Raw genomic sequence first — 19,347 nt, 5'->3', positions numbered from 1 at the left:
CTGTGCGTCTCCCCAGTCTGGTGAGACCGGTTCCGGCGACGCTCCTCAGCCCGGGGCCTCCGGCGACGCTCCTCAGCCCGGGGCCTCCGGCGAAGCTCCTCAGCCCGGGGCCTCCGGTGACGCTCCTCAGCCCGGGGCCTCCGGCGACGTGTAAAGACCCAAAGATCATCTCTAACTTTGTGTATTCTTTCTATGAAAATCTGTTAAATCTAATTTTATTGGGATTGAATGTGAACATTTTATTAAACATGTCCATGGTCATGTTCCAATGCAACATTTTTTTAATAATAATAAGTTGTGGGTCAACAGGGAATACAGGGAATACAGGAGAGAACTAAGCACATACCCCTGTGGGGCCCCCGTGTTGAGGGTCAGTGTGGCGGAGATGATGTTGCCTACTCTCACCACCTGGGTTCGGCCCGTCAGGAAGTCCAGGATCCAGTTGCAGAGGGAGGTGTTCAGTCCCAGGGTCCAAAGCTTGGTGACGAGCCTGGCGGGGACTATGGTGTTGAACGCTGAGCTGTAGTCAATGAACAGCATTCTCACATAGCTATTCCTCTTATCTAGGTGGGTGAGGCCAGTGTGGAGTGCAATTGAGATTGCGTTGTCTATGGATCTGTTGGGGCGGTATGCAAATTGGAGTGGGTCTAGGGTGTCTAGGATGATGGAGTTGATGTGTGCCATAACCAGCCTTTCAAAGCACTTCATGATTACAGATGTGAGTGCTACAGGGCGGTAGTCATTGTGGCATGTAGCCTTAGAGTTCTTGTGAACAGGAAGGATGGTGGTCACCTTGAGACATGTGGGGATTACAGACTGGGACAAAGAGAGGTTGAAAATGACAATGCATATGCCTGCCAGCTGTTCTGCGCATGCTCTGAGAACAGGCCCTTGAATACCTCTGGCCCTGCAGCCTGGTGAGTGTTGACTTGATTAAAAACCTTACTCATGTCTTTACAACCTAAACATTTGAATCTGACTGAAGGAGTTTTGGTTTTTTGTTTGTTTTTGTTTACTTTGGAATATTAGAATTATATTTTATTCTGCTCTTCTCCCTAATATTTTGTTAAGGATCAGTTTTCACCCCATCCAGTAGCTGGCGGCTTGCACCTCTAACGTTGTTTGCGGACCACTATAATGCCATAGAAGAAGAAAAAAAAATCCGTGACCCGGAAGTACTAAATTATTATTGCTGGCTTGGCTTCAGAGCGGCGCTAACAACCATGTCGAGCAACGAGGTTTTTCAGACACAATTATGTACTATTATGGATATATTCGTTGAATCAGCAGTAAGAGAGGTGTCGAGACTCTTAGACGAGTGCTTTGTTGCTGTTATGGAAAATGAAGAGAATAGTTTGCTAAAGAGAGAAATGACACGCGTGAATAAAACCAACACGGTGAGTGCATCAATTAACTGTCATTTATTCAAAGCTTCAGGCAGTGACGATGAGGCAGTGAGTGTGTTTTGGATTTTCAGTAACGGTATCACTAAGTTCAATTACTCTTAATCTTTCAGAGAAAGTTTGCATCATTCATGGAGGTGTTGAGTAAAACCTCGATAGAGAAAATAGCGCTGCTAACGTACGTGGTCGAATCGGAAGTGAGAGCGGTGGAGAAAACAGCTGAAAACAGGCCTCTCCGTCGGGCAGGAGGGAGGACGGACGAAAAACCACAAAGGGGTGAGCATGTAACATATTTTGCTCATGTTGGTTATGTCCCTGGTACCATAGAAGGAGCACACAGTGACAGTTGAATCAACATTTCAGTTTCATGTGTAACGGGGGATAGCCCCCTTTTATTTCAATTTTTGCCTAAAATTACATACCAAATCTAACTGCCTGTAGCTCAGGCCCTGAAGCAAGGATATGCATTTTCTTGGTACCATTTGAAAGGAAACACTTTGAAGTTTGTGGAAATGTGAATTGAATGTAGAAGAATATAACAATAGATCTGGTAGAAGAAAATGCAAAGAGAAAAACAACCAGTTTTTTTTCTACAACCATCTTTGAAATGCAAGAGAAAGGTCCCAGTTCTAGCCATCACTCTGGTTGTAATTCCGATGGTGTCCACAAGATGGCAACAGTGTATGTGCAAATAACTTGAATTATGAGCAAACTACATGACATTTTACTGTGAAGTCACACAGGTACATTTGGGCAAATCGTGAAGTAGACATTTGACTTTTGTCAAATCTGTATACTTGGACTTTGATTTAGCTTTTCCAGTATTAGTAGCCATATTATAAGTTCAACATTTGCAAAACAACCAGTTTTAATGACAATGAATATTATAATTTTTGTCCAAAAGGAAAAGGCATGCTGTCGCAAAAGGTTAGCACCTACATTTTGCGACATATACAGGGTTTCCGGATACTCCCATAAAGCCCAGCTCATTGGCTATCTAGTTAGCTTTGTATGACCCCGATTGGTGCTTATTTGATAAAGATACAGTCGATCAAAAGATACAGTCGATCAAATGAAGACCGGCCGCGTCATCGGCGTGCCATGAAGGCATCGCTCTCTGACCAAATTTCGTGTCCTATAGGATATACTACACCCCTAATGATATAGTGAAGTCTGGTTACGTTCTAGGATCTCTGAGGAATACATACGAACATTGTTTCAACCAGTCAAATAATGTTCAGGGTTAGGTTTTCACAGATTCCTTTCTTTGCAAATTGAACGAGTGGAAATACAAAATCGATCGTGCATGCTATATGGACCTTTTTAGGATATGAAAAATGATTTTATCTAACAAAATGACACTTCATGTTATCTCTGGGACCCTTTGGATGATAAATCAGAGCAAGATTTCATTATGTAAGTTTCACCTTCAGATGTGAGTTTATCAAACCTATTGCAGTGAAAAAAGTGTTTTGTTGTTAGGCGCTCTCCTCAAACAATAGCATGGCATTTTTTTCGCAGTAATAGCTACTGTAAATTGGACAGTGCAGTTATATTAACAAGAATTTAAGCTTTCAGCCGAAATAAGACACTTATATGTACCGACATTTGTTGTTTCTCTAAAATCTGCGATCGTGACACAAAGCGCTGATTGATTTACAACTGTCCCGTCAACGGGACGCCTATCCCTAAGATTAATATGTGGAACATCAATATTATATCGATCCTCGCTATATGAGTCATGTTAGAATTCCCACCAGGTGGGTTAAAGTGAATTACGTATATAAACCTTGGAATACTGATGCTTTTGAGGCTTTGAAACCACCGGTCGGCCATATTGGCACTCCCCAGTAAGAGCAGTCCTCCATAGGAATGAATGGAATTCTACAGTATTTACATTAAATGTTTTAAGGACAAAATTACATGTATTTTAAGTATTTTGTTTTTGTTGTTTCTGTAGTGGGGACAGTAACATTAGTCATTTCAAAAATATATAGTTCCAGTCAAAAAGTGTTTAAAAAATCAAAATATATTTTATATTTGAGATTCTTCAAAGTAGCCACCCTTTGCCTTGTTGACAGCTTTGCACACTCTTGGTATTCACTCAACCAGCTTCATGAGTGTTATGTGTATGTGAATAACTCACATCGGAGAGTTTGGTCAAATTCAAGCATAATCCTTTACTCGGGTATTACATGTTACAGGTCACGACATCCTAATCAGACACTCATAATGCACCTGTTTATATATCCTAGCTAGGTGCCCCAGTAGCGCCATCTCTGGGTTGGCATTATGCCCATTATCTTAATATCTTCCTTTTCATATAGAATTAGCTCGAGCTCTTCATACCATTTTAATACCACAGTGAAAATACCTATTTACATGATCAACAAAATCATTTTCCATCTCTTAAGGAACATAGTGTGTCGCACTGGTAGCATGTTGGGCACCTCTGGCATCCTCAGGTCCCCTCCTGGCACCTCTGGGACGTTGGGCACCGCTGGGATCCTCAGGTCCTCTCCTGGCACCTCTGGGACGTTGGGCACCTCTGGGATCCTCAGGTCCGCTCCTGGCACTTCTGGGATGTTGGGCACCTCTGGGATCCTCAGGTCCTCTCCTGGCACCTCTGGGACGTTGGGCACCGCTGGGATCCTCAGGTCCTCTCCTGGCACCTCTGGGACGTTGGGCACCACTGGGATCCTCAGGTCCTCTCCTGGCACCTCTGGGATCCTTAGGTCCTCTCCTGGCACCTCTGGGACGTTGGGCACCTCTGGGATCCTCAGGTCCTCTCCTGGCACTTCTGGGATGTTGGGCACCTCTGGGATCCTCTGGTTTTCTCCTGGCACCTCTGGGAGTCTCGGGGCCTCTCCTTCGTCAGCCTCCTGAAATTGTGTAGGCACGGTCGGCAGAGGTAACTGCCCTGGTGGGGTCTTCCCCGTCTCCTCATTATGTGTCCTGCCCACACCATCCAGAGGATATTCAGTCTTCCCATGTGGCCCTCCTGTGCCCTATGCTCTCCTGAACTGGGCGTATGTCCTTTTGGTTCCTTCCATACTTTCGGCCCTTCCACTTCATATGACCTTGCGCTGATGTGCCCTATGCATGTGCCAAGACCCTATATGGCATCCCTGGTGTGAGGTGACAGGAGCACTCTGACAGCTTGACCTTTTTTTATTACAGGCAGAATCTTTTGCATCCTGGTCATAGTAATGTTTTGAGTTGTTCTGACGTGCACGTTTGTGTGCCTGAACATCCCTAATGACCTATGGTGCAAGGAGCTCGGGAACTGTTGGCAACAGAGAGCGAGTGCGTCGAGACATTAAGCGCTGTACAGGACTGCTGCTGAAGCTCTCTGTGGGAGTCCTGCATTGCTTCTTCCATTGTAGCACAACAGCTGTATGCCAGGATGTCATCAGCTATGACACCTATTCCTGGCTGTCCCTGAAGTGCATCATGTTGCCTTTGGGGATATTTCTCTGCAGCTGGTTTCACTCAAAGGCTCTAACCTTGTCCACTGGTATCTACCATTGGGGGTCCAAAATATGGTGAGGTAACTACTCTCTTCATCCAAACGTACCTGCCAGTAACCATTTTTTGCATCCATAACTGAAAAGATTTGTGCTTTTGCCAGGCTTGGCAATATCTATTCAATGGTAGGCATTTAGTACGGTGCCCTACATAAGGCTTTGTTTGGGGCACTTGGATCGAGGCAGACTCTTATTTTGCCAGGCTTTTCCACCACAACCATGTTGCTTATTGACTTAGTAGGTTCGGTGACCTTCGTAATGACGCCCTGTTCATCGTTTGAATCAACAGCCTTTTGTATATTTTCCTTCAGTGGAATGGGAATTTGGTGGGGAAGCTGTTGAACTGGTCTAACAGACTCATCCACCACCAGGTAGAGCTCACCTGCCAGAGCCCCCACTTCTGAGACCATGCTATTATGTGAATAACTCACGTCGGAGAGTTTGGTCAAATTCAAGCATAATCCTTTACTCAGGTATTACATGTTACAGGTCACGACAATCCTAATCAGACTCTCACCTGTTTATATGTCCTAGATAGGTACCCCACTAGCGCCATCTCTGGGTTGGCATTATGCCCATTATCTTAACAATGAGCTAATCACCTGGAATGCCTTTCAATGAACAGGTGTGCCTTGTTAAAAGTTAATTTGTGGATTTTCTTTCCTTCCTAATGCATTTGAGCCAATCAGTTGTGTTGTGACAAGGTAGGGGTGGTATACAGAAGATAGCCCTATTTGATAAAAGACGAAGTCCATATTATGGCAAGAACAGCTCAAATAAGCAAAGAGAAACGACAGTCCATCATTGCTTTAAGACATGAAGGTCAGTCAATTTGGAACATTTCAAGAATCTTGAAAGTTTCTTCAAGTGCAACTGCAAAAACCATCAAGCGCTATGATGAAACTGGCTCTCATGAGGACCGCCACAGGAATGGAAGACCCAGAGTTACCTCTGCTGCAGAGGATAAGTTTATTAGAGTTACCAGCCTCAGAAATTGCAGCCCAAATAAATGCTTCAGAGTTCAAGTAACAGACACATCTCAACATCAACTGTTCAGAGGAGACTGCGCGAATCAGGCCTTCATGGTCGAATTGCTGCAAAGAAACCACTACTAAAGGACACCAATAAGAGACTTGCTTGGGCCAAGAAACACTAGCAATGGACATTAGACTAGTGACATTTTTTCCAGGCTCCGTGTCTTTCTGAGACGCAGAGTAGGTGAACGGATGATCTCTGCATGTGTGGTTCCCACCATGCAGCATGGAGGAGATGGTGTGGGGTGCTTTGTTGGTGACACTGTCACTTAACCAGCATGGCTACCACAGCATTCTGCAGCGATACGCATCCCATCTGGTTTGTGCTTCGTGGGACTATCATTTGTTTTTCAACAGGACAATGATCCAACAAACAGCCAGGCTGTGTAAGGGTCAAGAAGGAGAGTGATGGATGGCTGCATCAGATGACCTGGCCTCCACAAGCATCTGTCCTCAACCCAATTGAGATGGTTTGGGATCAGTTGGACCGCAGAGTGAAGGAAAAGCAGCCAACAGGTGCTCAGCATATATGGGAACTCCTTCAAGGCTTTTGGAAAAGCATTCCAAGTGAAGCTGGTTGAGAGAATGCTAAGAGTGCAAAGCTGTTATCAAGGTAAAGGGTGACTACTTTGAAGAATCTCAAATATAAAATATATTTTGATTTGTTTAACACTTTTTTGGTTACTACATGATTCCATATGTTATTTCATAATGCAGCTGTCTTCACTATTATTCTACAATGTAGAAAATAGTAAAAATAAAGAAACCTTTGAATGAGTAGGTGTTCTAAAACTTTTGACTGTGTGTGTACACACACACACACACACACACACACACACACACACACACACAAGTATAGTTTCTGCTCTGACCTCCACTGTCAACTTACATAGACATTTACTTTTTTCTAAATCATGTCCAAACCAATTGAATTGGCCACAGGTAGACTCCAAGTTGTCACAATTGAACTGTCCGTGTATCTCCGAGATATACTGTATGCCTCATCACAATTCTATCTGGGGAAGGGTATAAAACAATTTCTGAGTGTTGAAAGTTTCCCAGAGCACAGTGGTTTCAATCAATGGGAAATCATTGGAACTACTCAGGCTCTGCCTACAGCTGGCCGTCAGACCAAACTGAGCCAACGGACAAGAAGGACTTTGGTCCTGGAGGTGACCAAGAACCCCAATGACCACTCTGACAGAACTACAGAGTTCCTTGGCTGAGGTGGGAGAACCTGTCAGTCTCTACACCACTTCACCAATCTGGGCATTATGGGAAGGTGACCAGACGGAAGCCACTCCTGAGGATAAAGGCACATGACCTGGAGTTTGCAAAAAGGCACGTGAAAGACTCCGAGCATAAGGCAAACATTTCTGTGGTCAGTGGTGGCAGCAGGGACTGGGAGACTGGTAAGGATAGAGGGAACAATGAATGGAGCCAAATACAGGAAAGTCCTTGATTAGAACCTGCTGCAGAGTTAAAAAAAAACCTTAGACTGGGATAAATGTACATTCCATCAGGACAATGACCCCAAGCATATAGCCAAAGCAATGCTGGAATGGCTTCAGAACAAGAATGTGAAAGTCCTTGACATACCCAAGACGACGCAAATCTGTAATCGCCGCCAAAGGTGCTTCTACAAAGTATTGACTCAGAGATGTAAATACTTTTGTAAATTGGATATTTCTGTATTTAATTAGCCAAAAAATCTACAAACATGTTTTCACTTTGTCATTATGTAGTATTGTGTGTAGGTTAGTGAGAAATATATTTCATCAATTTTGAATTCAGGCTGTAACACAACAAAATGTGGAATACGTGAACGGGTATGTATACTTTCTGAAGCCATTGGAAAGAAGCAATTATTGGTACCGTGATTGTCTTAAAAAACATATGTGTATATATACAGTTGAAGTCGGAAGTTTACATACACTTAGGTTGGAGTCATTAAAACTCACTTTTCAACCACTCCACAAATTTCTTGTTAACAAACTATAGTTTTGGCAAGTCGGTTAGGACATCTATTTTGTGCATGACACAAGTCATTTTTCCAACAATTAGACTGATTTATTTAACTTAAATTCACTGTATCACAATTCCAGTGGGTCAGAAGTTTACATACACTAAGTTGACTGTGCCTTTAAACAGCTTGGAAAATTCCAGAAAATTATGTCATGGCTTTAGAAGCTTCTGATAGGCTAATTGACATCATTTAAGTCAATTGGAGGTGTACCTGTGGATGTATTTCAAGGCCTACCTTCAAAATCAGTGCCTCTTTGCTTGACATCATGGGAAAATCTAAAGAAATCAGCCGAGACTTCAGAAAAGAAATTGTAGACCTCCACAAGTCTGGTTCATCCTTGGGAACAATTTCCAAACGTCTGAAGGTACTACGTTCATCTGTACAAACAATTTTACGCAAGTATAAACACCATGGGACCACACAGCTGTCATACCGCTCTGGAAGGAGATGCGTTCTTTGGTGTGAAAAGTGCAAATCAATCCCAGAACAGCAGCAAAGGACCTTGTGAAGATGCTTGAGGAAACGGGTACAAAATTATCCACAGTAAATCGAGTCCTATATCGACATAGCCTGAAAAGCTGCTCAGCAAGGAAGAAGCCACTGCTTCAAAACCGCCATAAAAAAGGCAGACTACGGTTTGCAACTGCACATGGGGACAAAGATCGTACTTTTTGGAGAAATGTCCTCTGGTCTGATGAAACAAAAATAGAACTGTTTGGCCATAATGACCATCGATATGTTTGGAGGAAAAAGGGGGATGCTTGCAAGCCGAAGAACACCATCCCAACCGTGAAGTATGGGGGTGGCAGCATCATGTTGTGGGGGTGCTTTGCTGCAGGAGGGACTGGTGCACTTCACAAAATAGATGGCATTATGAGGAAAGAAAATTGTGGATATATTGAAGCACCTTCTCAAGACATCAGTCAGGAAGTTAAAGCTTGGTCGCAAATGAGTGTTCCAAATGGACAATGACCCCAAGCGTACTTCCAAAGTTGTGGTAAAATGGCTTAAGGACAACAAAGTCAAAGTATTGGAGTGGCCTTCAAAGCCCTGACCTCAATCCTATAGAAAATGTTTTTGCAGAACTAAAAAAGCGTGTGCGCGCAAGGTTGGCCTACAAACCTGACTCAATTACACCAGCTCTGTCAGGAGGAATGGGCCACAATTCACCCAACTTATTGTGAGAAGCTTGTGGAAGGCTACCTGAAACTTTTGACCCAAGTTAAACAATTTATAGGCAATACACTCAACTAGTATTTGGTAGCATGTAAACTTCTGACCCACGAGGAATGTGATGAAAGAAATAAAAACTGAAATAAATCATTCTCTCTACTATTATTCTGACATTTCACATTCTTAAAATAAAGTGGTGATCCTAAGACAGGGAATTTGTACTAGGATTAAATGTCAGGAATAGTGAAACTGAGTTTAAATGTATTTGGCTAAGGTGTATGTAAACTTCAGACTTCAAATTAATTCATTCATTCATTTTTTCATTCATTCATACATACATACATACATACATACAGTGGATATAAAAAGTCTACACACCCCTGTTATAATGCCAGGTATTTGTGATGTAAAAGAATGAGACAAAGATAAATCATGTCAGAACTTTTTCTACTGTTAATGTGACCTATAATGTGAACAATTCAATTGAAAAACAAACTGAAATCTTCGAGGGGGAAAAATGAAAAATAATAACCTTACAATAACCTGGTTGCATAAGTGTGCACACCCTCTTATAACTGGGGATGTGGCTGTGTTCAGAATTAACCAATCACATTCAAACTCATGTTTAAATAGAAGTCATTACACACCTGCCATCATTTAAAGTGACTGATTAATCACAAATAAAGTTCAGCTGTTCTAGTAGGATTTTCCTGACATTTTCTTAGTTGCATCTCAGAGCAAAAGCCATGGTCCGCAGAGAGCTTCCAAAGCATCAGAGAGGATCTCATTGTTGAAAGATATCAGTCAGGAGAAGGGTACAAAATAATTTCCAAAGCATTACATATACCATGGAACACAGTGAAGACAGTCATCATCAAGTGGAGAAAATATGGCACCACAGAGACATTACCAAGAACTGGACGTCCCTCCAAAATTTATGAAAAGACGAGAAAACTGGTCAGGGAGGCTTCCAAGAGGCCTACAGCAACATTAAAGGGACTGCAGGAATTTCTGGCAAGTACTGGCTGTGTGCTACATGTGACAACAATCTCCCGTATTCTTAATATGAATGGGGTAGGGTGGCAAGACGGAAGCCTTTTCTTAGAATGAAAAACATCCAAGCCCCCCAAAAGCACGAGGGAAAATGTGTTATGGTCTGATGAAACCAAGGTTGAACTTTTTGGCCATAATTCCAAAAGGTATGTTTGGCGCAAAAACAACACTGCACATCACCCAAAGAACACAATACCCACAGTGAAGCATGGTGGTGGTGGCAGCATCATGCTTTGAGGCTGTTTTTCTTCAGCTGGAACTGGGGCCTTAGTCAGGGTGGAGGGAATTATGAACAGTTCCAAATACCAGGCAATTTTGGCCCAAAACCTTCAGGTGTCTGTTAGAAAGATGAAGATGAAGAGGAAGTTCACCTTTCAGCACGACAACGACCCAAAGCACACATCCAAATCCACGAAAGCATGGCTTCACCAGAAGAAGATTAATGTTTTGGAATGGCCCAGCCAGAGCCCAGACCTGAATCCAATTGAACATCTCTGGGGTGATCTGAAGAGGGCTGTGCACAGGAGATATCCTCGCAATCTGACAGATTTGGAGCGCTTTTGCAAAGAAGAGTGGGCAAATATTGCCACATCAAGATGTACCATGCTAATAGACTCCTACCCAAAAAGACAGTGCTGTAATAAAATCAAAAGGTGCTTCAACAACGTATTAGTTTAAGGGTGTGCACACTTATGCAACCAGGTTGTGAGTTTATTTTTCCCCCTCAAAGATTTCAGTTTGTTTTTCAATTGAATTGTTCACGTTATAGGTCATATTAAAGGTGTAAAAAGTTCTGACATGATTTATCTTTCATCACAAAAACCTGGCATTTTAACAGGGGTGTGTAGACTTAAAAAAAAAAAGTATTGTCAGCCACCAATTGTGCAAGTTCTCCCACTTAAAAAGATGAGGCCTGTTTTCATCATAGGTACACTTCAACTATGACAGACAAAATGAGAAAAAAAAATCCAGAAAATCACATTGTAGGATTTTTTTAATGAATTTATTTGCAAATTAAGGTGGAAAATAAGTATTTAGTCAATAACAAAAGTTTCTCAATACTTTGTTATATACCCTTTGTTGGCAATGACACAGGTCAAACGTTTTCTGTAAGTCTTCACAAGGTTTTCACACACTGTTGCTGGTATTTTGGCTCATTCCTCCATGCAAATCTCCTCTAGAGCAGTGATGTTTTGGGGCTGTCGCTGGGCAACACGGACTTTCAACTCCCTCCAAAGATTTTCTATGGGGTTGAGATCTGGAGACTGGCTAGGCCACTCCAGGACCTTGAAATGCTTCTTACGAAGCCACTCCTTCGTTTCCCGGGCGGTGTGTTTGGGATCATTGTCATGCTGAAAGACCCAGCCACGTTTCATCTTCAATGCCCTTGCTGATGGAAGGAGGTTTTCACTCAAAATCTCACAATACATGGCCCCATTCATTCTTTCCTTTACACGGATCAGTCGTCCTGGTCCCTTTGCAGAAAAACAGCCCCAAAGCATGATGTTTCCACCCCCATGCTTCACAGTAGGTATGGTGTTCTTTGGATGCAACTCAGCATTCTTTGTCCTCCAAACACAAGGAGTTGAATTTTTACCAAAAGGTTATATTTTGGTTTCATCTGACCATATGACATTCTCCCAATCCTCTTCTGGATCATCCAAATGCTCTCTAGCAAACTTCAGACGGGCCTGGACATGTACTGGCTTAAGCAGGGGGACACGTCTGGCACTGCAGGATTTGAGTCCCTGGCGGCGTAGTGTGTTACTGATGGTAGGCTTTGTTACTTTGGTCCCAGCTCTCTGCAGGTCATTCACTAGGTCCCCCCGTGTGCTTCTGGGATTTTTGCTCACCGTTCTTCTGATCATTTTGACCCCACGGGGTGAGATCCCAGATCGAGGGAGATTATCAGTGGTCTTGTATGTCTTCCATTTCCTAATAATTGCTCCCACAGTTGATTTCTTCAAACCAAGCTGCTTACCTATTGCAGATTCAGTCTTCCCAGTCTGGTGCAGGTCTACAATTTTGTTTCTGGTGTCCTTTGACAGCTCTTTGGTCTTGGCCATAGTGGAGTTTGGAGTGTGACTGTTTGAGATTGTGGACAGGTGTCTTTTATACTGATAACAAGTTCAAACAGGTGCCATTAATACAGGTAACGAGTGGAGGACAGAGGAAGCTCTTAAAGAAGAAGTTACAGGTCTGTGAGAGCCAGAAATCTTGCTTGTTTGTAGGTGACCAAATACTTATTTTCCACCATAATTTGCAAATAAATTCATAAAAAATCCTACAATGTGATTTTCTGGATATTTTTTTCTCATTTTGTCTGTCATAGTTGACGTGTACCTATGATGAAAATTTCAGACCTCTCATCTTTTTAAGTGGGAGAACTTGCACAATTGGTTGCTGACTAAATACTTTTTTGCCCCACTGTGCATGCAGACAGACAGACAGACAGACAGACAGACATGTCATTGTTTAAAGAAAAGAGGAAAACAAATCCATTAAAATAATATCAAATTGATCAGAAATACAGTGTAGACATTGTTAATGTTGTAAATGACTATTGTAGCTGGAAACAGCTTATTTTTAATGGAATATCTACATAGGCGTACAGAGGCCCATTATCAGCAACTATCACTCCTGTGTTCCAATGGCACGTTGTGTTAGCTAATCCAAGTTTATAATTTTAAAAGGCTAATTGATCATTTGCAATTGTTAGCACAGCTGAAACTGTTCTGATTAAAGAAGCAATAAAACTGGCCTTCTTTAGACTAGTTGAGTATCTGGAGTATCAGCATTTGTGGGTTCGATTACAGGCTCAAAATGGCCAGAAACAAAGACCTTTCTTCTGAATCTCGTCAGTCTATTCTTGTTCTGAGAAATGAAGGCTATTTATTCCATGTGAGAAGTTGCCAAGAAACTTAAGATCTTTTACAACACTGTGTACTACTCCCTTCACAGAACAGCGCAAACTGACTCTAACCAGAATAGAAAGAGGAGTGGGAGGCCCCGGTGCACAACTGAGCAAGAGGACAAGTACATTAGTGTCTAGTTTGAGAAACAGATGCCTCACAAGTCCTCAACTGGCAGCTTCATTAAATAGTACCTGCAAAACACCAGTCTCAACGTCAACAGTGAAGAGGCAACTTCGGGATGCTGGCCCCCACGTTACAATTGCCACCAAGTGGGTTAACCCTACTGGCGGGATGCGTAGGGTGTTTGCATTTCACACCAGCGACCTGGGTTTGCTTCTCTGCCCTGCCGTTTGATACACAATTGTTGCTACACAGTGTAGACTGCGTATTGTTAGTTAGCGCAGCCTAGATGGTTTAGAGATCTACTATGACATAGGTGTGCAGTGTTTTTGTTGTATTTTGATGTCTTTTCTTTAATTTTATGTATGTACTGGTTTCTTCATGTCCACAACAAAATTAACAATGACCATCTCTTTTACAGATGAGGGATCTGTCTCTGAGTCTAATCATCATGATGATCAACCTGACTTTGTCCCCCTGTCCTCACCTGCATCAGATGAGGATTCGCTCCCTCAGTTTCATCCACAAGACGAGGTTGATCTTGAACCCCAGACCCTGTCTGTAACAGACCAAGACAAACGAGACAGACAGCCCTTCAGCTGTTCTCATTGTGGAAAAGATTTCAAGATGAAATGTTTATTGAATAAACACTTTCGGACCCATTCAAAACCCTATAGCTGCTTGCAGTGTGGGAGATGTTTTAGCTTGAAGAGGCGGCTTGAGGAACACTCCATGACACATTCTGGAGAGACACCCTTCAGTTGTGCCGATTGCGACGCAGTGTTTCGCCAGAAACCTGCTTTGCAGTCACACATGAAGCGTCACAAAATAAAGAAAACGGTCACATGCACAGTTTGTGAAAAAAAGTTTCTAGGGGAAACAGGACTAGAGAGGCACAAGTGTAGTGGTGATGCACAGAAGACATTCAGCTGCTCTCTTTGCCCAAAGACCTTCAAGTGGAGACGAAGACTGGTCGATCACGAGGCTACGCATTCAGGGGAGAGGAAGTATTGCTGTGAAACCTGCGGCAAACTTTTCTTTACCACTTCAACCTTAGCTGTCCATAAGAGGAGTCATATAGAAAAGGATCATAGCTGTACTGTATGTGGCCAACGTTTCAGCGATGCACCTGCTCTCAGAAAGCATATGGTGGTCACCCATCCTGGAGAAACAAAAGAAAAATATTTTGTTTGCGACGTGTGTGGCAAATGTTTTGGCCGAAAGTGCCATCTCAAAAGCCATATGACTCTACACGGGGCAGAGAAACCTTTTTCTTGTGATGTTTGTGGAAAGAAGTTCAGTCAAGGTGCTAATCTCAGCAGACACAAGAGAACTCACACAGGCCAGAAATTGTATTGCTGTGACGTTTGTGGTAAAAGGTTCACCCAGTCCGGAACCCTGAAGATCCATAAAATAAGGCACACTGGTGAAAGGCCTTACAAGTGTGATGTCTGTGAGAAAGCCTTCTTTGAACCTTCCTCCCTCCGGAGTCACAAGAGACGTCACCTTACACTTCAGGAAAAGCTGCAGTCTGGCCCTAAGCTACAGTCTGGGCCAATTCAGCCGTCTGGGCCAAAGCCATATGTCTGCAATCACTGTGGTAAAGCCTTCTATGTGAAAGTTTCTCTGGATCAGCATGTGCGCATTCACACAGGAGAGAAACCGTTCAAGTGTGACATTTGTGGGGAAGGTTTTAGGTATCATCATTCACTTAAAATTCACAAGGTCACTCACACAGGGTTGAAACCATATTACTGTAAAGTTTGTGGGAAAGGGTTTATGTATAATTTCCTTAAAGTTCACATGCGCACTCACACAGGCGAGAAACCATTTGAGTGTGATCAATGTGGTAAGAGGTTCAGCCAGAAAGGTCATCTAAAATCTCACGAGCGTGTGCACACTGGTGTCAAAGCATTTGTGTGCAAAGACTGTGGGAATGCCTATGCCTGTAGACACAATCTAAAAGTCCACAAGTGCAAGTACAACTGGAAACCAGCTCCTGGAAACAGTGCAGAGGATTACTGAAGAAACAGGTCTAAGATCAATGGCACAGGGCCTCTGAATAATATGACAGTGTGAAAATATTGGTGCTCAAGAACTTACTTAACTAAATGAAACAACCTCAAGGTGTTTATGTTGAAAAAGTGACCTGCGTGACATTCCACCTTAGGAAAAATCGAATATTTTACAATTGCAGTTAGCTTTGGGCTCTTAAGTACATTAAATAAACCTCTATAGTCAAACTTCTCTACTTGAATGTTTATACTTAATGAGTGGTATTGTTTCCCTTTAATCTGTGTCCACAGATCTTCCTTTCTTAGAAAAAATGCACAATATCAGAAGATAAAATCACTCAAAGTTATGGGTGAACTGGGAGAGCGCAATGGTCCTCTTTTGATGAACTAATACAGAGCCAGATGATATAAGGCAACCACATGTATCAGCATTTGGCTTTGGTAACACTTTCTGAACACCCTCTTCTTCCTTATTGTCAGCTCACAAGATCTGAATTTTTTACTGTTTCTTTGAAATACTTATGACCAATTTGGTATGTTTATTGTTCAAACAAATTCCACAAAATAGAGGCCCTTGATAGGACTGCATTAGGTGTCCTATAACATGTTAGGGCCTACATAAAGCAGTCCCAACAGCAGTCCCAACACCTTACCACTGCTACACCTGGCTATCAGCGGAGCCTTGTCTGGCAGCGAAACAGTTCATTCAGCCTCGTTTACTGCCTTTTAAAAAAAGAACATAGCTGATATGGCTGATTTGCTTAAACAAATGTGGTTTCTATTGACAATTGAGATGTACTAACTATGGCATAAGGGGACGATAAGAGGCCATCTGTAATTTTGATTAAGACGTTAATGAGCGAGCTAGGACAGACGTCGTTAATATAACTTTTTTTTTCAGCACTTTTGATATGTACAGCGACATAATTCAGAACATGGGACAATGAAAGCTCTTACAATATTTGATTATGTTTCTCAAAAACAGGTTATAGGCTATGTGTGCATCACCAAGTCAGAACAGTAGGCAAAATTTAAGAGGTGAAAATAGACCAAATTATTAGGGTGAGGCACATGGGCTACTAACAGCTTCCTACACCACATACACTTAGTATTACTTTCTTAGCTACAGTATACGTCTCCCTGGCATACAAAATCATTTATGCAGCAGCATACAAGACATTTGTGGACTCACCTTATTGTGCTGTACTCACTTGAACAGGAAGGTGGCGCGGCGGTCCTTAGTGCTCAAATTTTGTCATCAAAGTCTGACATTCTCTGGATTTATGGTGCTTTCAAGACAGCTGGGAACTCTGGGGGGAGGTTGAATCATGATGACGTCCGTGTTCTTCAGGTCGTAGCTCTATAAAGAGGCCCGAGTTCCCGATTTACAATTCCGAGTTGGATAAAAGTTCAAAACGTATTTTCAGTCGTAGCTCGTTTCCCCCCCCCCGAGTTCCCAGTTGTTTTGAACTCACTAAAGTCAGATTCTGCAGTTCAGAATTGTTGTTTTGAGGGGCCTCCCGCGTGGTGCAGCGGTCTAAGGCACCGCATCGCAGTGCTAGATGCTTTACTACAGATACTGGTTCGATACCAGTTATTTTGAGCGTGGCACAACTCATGCTTCATTGACAGCATGGCCAATGTTGAATGTTTATAATTTCAAACTAGGAAAAGAGACCCTTAATCTTAGATTTGGGACCACACAGCCACTACACTGACTAGCAGGCTAATGATTGCTTTGCAATGCTTGCAGTTAGCCACTGATTCCTTCCAAACCACTCATTGTTGAATTTGCGATTTCCAACTTGTTGTGTAAAGTTTGTCGAATGACCGATGAGCACCATCTATAGTTTCTCTTCATATGACAAGGATTAAAAAGGATTTGCCAGTAGATTGTCGTCTGCTAGCTAAGATTTTGAAGGTATGATGTTGACATGATCAGTCCAATCAAAGCCACTGTAGATATGTGATTTGACTTTATTTTATTTGTGGCCAATGACCTTGAGCCTTCTTCGATGGGCACTTCTGTTACTCTATGGCAGCACCCAAGGGGCTTGAATTTCTGAGCTCTACCCTTAGACTTGGCGGTGACATGGTGTCCCTATGTGTGACAGAACACTGATCCAATCACAGCTCAACCGTTCTGTATTTTCTGATGGCTTGTCCCACCACCACAGAAAGCACTGAGCTAGGCTGAAACACCTGCATTTTGGAGCTCCCTTACTCAAGAAAACTAAAACGAGACCATATTTGTATGCGGCTGTATCAACTCAATGATATATTTTTTTTTACATTGTCTGCAAACTGATGTGACATGTATTAATGCCAACCTAACATGCAAAACAGGCAAGCCTCCTCCCCCAAAAATTGACGGGTCGCCACTGCTCTGGAGGCACGAAGAGACAAAATTGAGCTCTGTACCGCATCGCCTTGCTCCTCGCAAGTTTTGTAACTATGCGGAGGGTTGCGTATAGTTCTGCATTGAAATTATTGGTTGCTGGGAGGTACTGCATAAACACAAACTCACTTCACAACAGTGATCTGCTGCTCCGCGAAGTATGAATGCCCTGACTTCTGCAGAGGCCATATCACCGTAAATACTTCACGCCAATGCAGACGTCTGAATGACTATGGAGCGCTTTGATAAGGCGGTGAACTCGGCAATTTCCCTTCAAAATATAAGTCCCCCAATGACGATGCAAAACAATTATACAAATGGTAGAAATTGGTAACAATTTATTAGAAAATGTCAGCAGACTTAGAATTTTGTTTAACAATATAAAACAAACGGAAAAGTTAATATCACAAATAATGTTATAGCATTGACAACAGCATTAATATGAATGATTAAATAGCTATGGTAACAACAGTAATACGAATAACAAAACATCATTTATAATGCTACTGTTTAATAGTAATGTTATAATTATAATCAACTTTAGAAATATCGCATTTAAATCCCATTGTTTTTCAGCCCATTGGTATTGCATGATGTTCCGTACGTTTTTATATCGGACATACATAGCCTATTGCACCGTACAACATTTTCTGTACATTGTGTCGCAGTACATTTTACATATTGGTCATACTGCATCAAACACAATGTCCTATATATTATGTCACAGTAAAAGCACTAATGCTTTCCAGACCCAGAATTTACACCCCCAAGGTTGTCATTGCTATTATTGTGGCAATTTAAAAGTGGGAAATCGGCTGATATCCAAATATTTGCATATTCGATATAGGTTTTATTTACACATACGTGTGCATAGGGGATCCCTACAACATGCATTGACTCCGAATGAGCATATCTTTTTGGAGGCGCAAAAATATGAGAACACAATAGCTCGAGCTGTAACAAGGATCCATGCGACTGTCATTCCAAAACGTTGGCATTTATGCTACATACGCTGGGAGACAGGAAGCAAGTACAGGGTCCGGATTTAATAATAAATATGTACATGAAATTAAACAAGAACAACGTCTGGACAAGAGAAACAAAATAACATCAACGCAGACACGGGAATGGAAGTGACAGATCTAGGGGAGGCAATCAACGACGTGATGGAGTCCGAGGGAGCAGACGTGACCACAGGTGGCTATCGTTCAGCCTGAGACGGAGGTGATGGACGCCTGGGCCATAATAGGCTTCATCATTCATTTTTGTTTGTAACGCCAGCAAGCACACTGTTGGAATTGTTAATTTAAATGTGTAAAAAGGCCCAACCTTTCTGATCTTCAATAGGATAATCGAGCTAATTAGACGGGTATGTCAGTCTGTTAGCACTTCATTAAACGCCAAACCAGATGTCCATTGTGTTTAAGTATCCATCTCAATAAAGTCGGTCATTAAGCAAATCACCTGTTGATGGTCAGAGTTTGGCACCACTAAGGCAAGTCAGAAATATGTTCAAATCTTGTGTGGAAGCAACGTTTTATTTAGAATTGGAACAAACCAAAAGTATCCTAGCGCTAAAAAGTAGAAAGACATTTTTGTCTCTGAAACGAAGCAAACATTTACCAAACAACATCAATTTATAGAGTAGAAACTCAGCGCGTATTCACACCCCTTGACTTTTTC

General features: G+C 42.3%; 1 non-coding gene across 1 annotated transcript; it reads left to right on the top strand.

The window, feature by feature from the left end:
• The first annotated feature begins 1,162 nt into the window (after window positions 1–1,162).
• On the top strand, window positions 1,163–15,498 carry LOC106589500 (uncharacterized). Its single transcript, XR_014383034.1, has 3 exons — window positions 1,163–1,397; window positions 1,517–1,679; window positions 13,673–15,498. It is a non-coding gene; the product is annotated as an uncharacterized LOC106589500 (transcript).
• Window positions 15,499–19,347: the final 3,849 nt, after the last annotated feature.

The sequence above is a fragment of the Salmo salar genome, chromosome 28 (assembly GCF_965601325.2).
Source record: "Salmo salar chromosome 28, fSalSal1, whole genome shotgun sequence".
Classification (NCBI taxonomy): domain Eukaryota; kingdom Metazoa; phylum Chordata; class Actinopteri; order Salmoniformes; family Salmonidae; genus Salmo; species Salmo salar.
Note: the sequence above shows the minus strand (reverse complement) of the source record. Positions and strands in the feature narration are given on the sequence as shown.